This window comes from Phalaenopsis equestris, unplaced genomic scaffold, assembly GCF_001263595.1.
Source record: "Phalaenopsis equestris unplaced genomic scaffold, ASM126359v1 Scaffold202921, whole genome shotgun sequence".
NCBI classification, from domain to species: domain Eukaryota; kingdom Viridiplantae; phylum Streptophyta; class Magnoliopsida; order Asparagales; family Orchidaceae; genus Phalaenopsis; species Phalaenopsis equestris.
In genome coordinates, this window is record NW_018222582.1 from 188,801 (window position 1) to 192,868 (window position 4,068).

Here is a 4,068-nt window from a genome sequence, read left to right on the forward strand (position 1 = left end):
ATATAATAATAGTTTTGAAAATCATTTTAATAAAAGAAATTTAAGAATTAAAAATATAAGTCTAAATTATCTAAGTTTTTCAAAAATAAATTTTTTCTTACTAAAGATAGTCACTTATGTTGATCATTTTCTATACTAAAATTTTTTAACTTAAAGTTTTTCTTCATTACTTAAAATTTTAACTAAATTTTCTTACTCATTTCTAAAATCAAATTTTACTTCCCTAATATAATTTCATATACATAATCAAATTTTCTTTTAAAATTAAATTCACTTGTAGTACATTTGAGAACAAATAAAATTCCAGTTTTGAAAATGTTTTTCATCCCCCCCAAACTTAAACTTTTAACAGATTAAAGAGTTTAGCATTAGATAATGTATAAGCAGAAATGAAAATTTAAAAATAACATGCTAATAGAAATTTTAACATCCTAATTATATAAGTATAAAATTAAATATAGGAGTAAAATTAATTTTTGATCAAATTTTATATATCTTCATTTAGTTTAACATGTAGAGATTCAATAGATTTCTAAACAGTGGTATAAAAGCAAACAACACACTAACATGATAAAAGAAAAATATAGGGCAACGGTTTCTGAATTTCAAGTTTAAGATCTAAGCTAGTAAAACTTTTTACTTTATAACAAATATGAAATTAAGTTAAGTTCTAAACTAACTAAATCACAATACTAAACACAAAACAATTAGTTACCACCCTAAAATTTAAAAATAAAAATATTAACTACCACAAATGTTATAATAATAATAAAACATAAAAGTCCAAATCACAACATAGTCCAAAACAACACACATATGCAAATGTAGCAAGCTCAGACCACATAGTTCATATCATATTACAATCATAAAATGAATCTCTTAGCTCTACTCTTCATCCTCAGAATCACCGCTCTACCATTTTTCTGCAGGCTCATAATCAGGATATCTAGGATATGGAGAAAATTGCAGTCCTGGTTCACCTCTAATCAGGCTCTCTAAAGATGAGTGGAATTTCTTCATAATCACTCTTCCTTCTATTTTAACTATTAGTATTATCTGCAAAAAACTCTAAAGTTTTAAGCTTATCAACGATATAATTGATATTATCCATCATCTTCTGCAATAACTCATCCTGAGTCTTAGTATCACCTCTAGATGTAGAAGCACGTAAAGTAGAAGGTCTAGATGAAGATGAAGCAGAGGTAGATGCAGCAGACGTATCTAATCCATAGCTCCTGGAAAATCCTCCTCTCCAACAAAAAATTGAATGCTCAGAATAAGTCTTCACATTCACCTCCATGATGGGCTTTAGATGTAACAGAACTTCCTCCCAACTATCATACTTAACTCCAGCCTGCTCGCATAAAGAAAATATCAAGGAAGCAAATCCCATACCTGTAGTAGTAGCAGACGTAGTAGAACTAATGATAGTCTGATAGATCAAAGCCCCTATGTTGATGGGATTTCCCTCCTGAATATAATAATACAACGTCGCTCTCTCTGGTCACTACACTGAGATGATTGGTTGGAAGTAAACGAGCAGAAATAAAATAGTGTCAGGCCTTTGAAGGTGCACATAACTTTGAAGTTAGGAAATTTACTCTCCTCTCATTGGTAATTATCCAAAGTCCTCTCCCAATAGTCAAGTATGAAATAATCTCATCTAACTCCGCTTCCGTAGGACTATAATTCACATAAAAACACAAAGTCTCTGGTGGTAAATGGTAGAACAAGTTGATTACCTCTGGAGTAAAAGTTACCAACTTCCCTCAAACCATAACTCGATCATCCTCAGCCTCTAGGAGATTTGCATAAAACTCTTTTATAACAAAAATCACTTCGACAACAGAGAAACAACAGAAATGTTCCCACTGTCGGCAAACTATCAGGTCTTCTACTTCTCCACCTGGACTCTTAAAACATCGCTCCTGAATAAATTTTCATGACTGTAGAGCGCCACTATATCGATCTCGAGCTTTTGAACTGACAAATTTGCTCGAATAAAATGGACACTTTTCTCTGCTCCTTTTAATTATTGGTGCCATTCTACAAATTTGATAAATTCCAAAAATAAATTTAAAAATCAATTTTAAATCACCAAACTAAACTTCCAAAAGAACTAATTAACTTCCCAAGAAATTTCCATAGATTTTTCCTCACTTTTCACATTGAATAGTAAATTTTCAAAATCTTCCAAATGTGCTTAAAATATATGGTGAAAATCTAAAATTTTTGCATAGAAGTAAAGCTTTTACCTTAAGGAACTTGGATCTAGCAAATCTCACTCGATTCCACAAAGAACAAATCTCACTGGATCTAGCAAATCTCACTCGATTCCACAAAGAAATCTCAAATTTCACTTGCCCTAGCCCTCAAAATCGTAAACTTGAGTTGGAGAAGATGATAGGATGCGTTAAAAATGGTATTTTTGGGCTTAAAATTTAATTTTAACCGTTCACGAACCGGTTTTCATGAACCGGCGCTTAAGCGCGGGGAAGTGGCGGTTAGGCGCCTGTGGCGCTTAGGCACCTGCCTCTCAAGTTGGTTCGCGCTTAAGCGCGAGATGTGGCGCTTAGGCGCCAGTGCACAATTTTCAAAATTTTTAATTATAAGTAAATGCACTATTATCCTAAGTAAACCACCCCTTAATGGTCTCATAGTACTTAAATGACTATTTTTACTTCCTATAACTCCCTTCTCTTTCAAAATTTTTCGTAATAGTTAATTCAATTCGAGGCTAAAAATAACACAAATATTCACAAAAATAAACTTATATTTATTCACAAACAAGTACAAACACATTTAACACTTAGTTCTCTCTCCAAATAGTCTTGGATAAGAAAATTTTCCTAAGTACAAAACACTTAACGCACATTTACAATTAAACACATAAGTGACACAAACACTAAACACAAGACATAAACACTAAACTTAAGAACATGACTCCAAACACATAATTCCTAACACTTAACTTAATGCCACTCTTCATTAGAAGGAATGAATTCTTGTCTCTTAGTACTCTCTCCAGGAATATAGAGTTGATAAAACAGACGGTGGTGACGAGCTCTAATACTATCATCTTCGATCCACTTTTGCTTAAGGAACATCGTCTTATCTGCTTCCTCTATATAACTGGTATGGTTGAATTGCATCTTAAGTTGCCACCCAATATGTTCTAGATGAGAATGCAATTCAAGCACCTTAGTCTCTAATATTATATAATATCCTCCATCTTGTTGATCTTCTCCGATATCCTTTCAATACTAACGGCTAAGAAGCCACTATACATCTCCTGTGCACTTTGACTAATGAACTTCTTTCTCATGACTTCTTCCTTCTTTTAAAAATCCATCTCCCATGAATACATTTTCTCTAAATATCTCTCATTTTTAGACTTTTAGGGCTAAAAATAGTCCGAGGTGAAATTCCTTCACAAACCCCCTTCTTTTTATAGGCCTAATTCCCCCTCATAACTTCTAGACACAACTTGAAACTGTCAAGACATGTTTATTCCAACTAAATTGCAGTTATACCTTCTAGAAATTGGTTCAGTTATACCTTCTAGAAATTGAAATTTGCACATGTTATTAAATTTCTGCGCTTAAGCGCCGGATCTGGAGCTTAAGCGCCAGTGCACATGTTTGCACCAGTCAACTTAACATATAAATTCTTATTCTAACATGTTTAGGTCACTAAATAAAGTCTGAAAATCATTACTACCACATAATAAACTCAAAAATGCTACCCCAAATTTCTTAATCATACTCAAAACAACAATGAAAGCAAAAACACACTGATAACTTTGGGATGCCTCCCACAAAGCTTGGGATGCCTCCCACAAAGTGCTTGGTTTTAAGTCATCAGCCCGACGTAACCAGTGCTCATTCTGGTTGACCCACCATCATTCCATCATTATATTTATGTTGATCCCCTATATAATAAGATTTCAGTCTATGTCCATTCACTTTAAAAATTTTCTCAGAATTAGGATCTTTAATATCCACAGCTCCATAAGGATAAACTTTTATCACAATAAATGGGCCCATCCACCTGGACTTAAGTTTGCCT